The sequence below is a fragment of the Penaeus monodon genome, chromosome 19 (assembly GCF_015228065.2).
Source record: "Penaeus monodon isolate SGIC_2016 chromosome 19, NSTDA_Pmon_1, whole genome shotgun sequence".
NCBI lineage: Eukaryota > Metazoa > Arthropoda > Malacostraca > Decapoda > Penaeidae > Penaeus > Penaeus monodon.
The window spans coordinates 16,583,197-16,583,411 of NC_051404.1; the positions used below are offsets into that span (position 1 = coordinate 16,583,197).

At 33.5% G+C, this 215-nt stretch overlaps 1 protein-coding gene across 1 annotated transcript in view; it reads right to left on the reverse strand.

Moving 5' to 3' along the window:
* The window catches only part of LOC119585100 (importin subunit beta-1-like), a gene marked incomplete in the record, with an annotated part of 14,590 nt that overhangs the window by 3,136 nt on the left and 11,239 nt on the right, over positions 1 to 215 (reverse strand).

Below are 215 nucleotides of genomic sequence, written 5' to 3' on the forward strand. Positions count from 1 at the left end.
CAAAGTGGAGTTGAGAAGAGCAGATTTCTATAAAAAGCTATAAAAATATTGCATACAAGTTTTAATTATAAAACATGTATACATTAGTAGCAAGTACCATTTAATTACAATAAAAGTAACTTGGTGAATCAGAGTACTATAGAGTCTAGGGCGAGATGCTTCAGTTTGCTTCCTGGGAATGGATGCAAGTGAACAAGTGAATGAGTAAGTGGCTA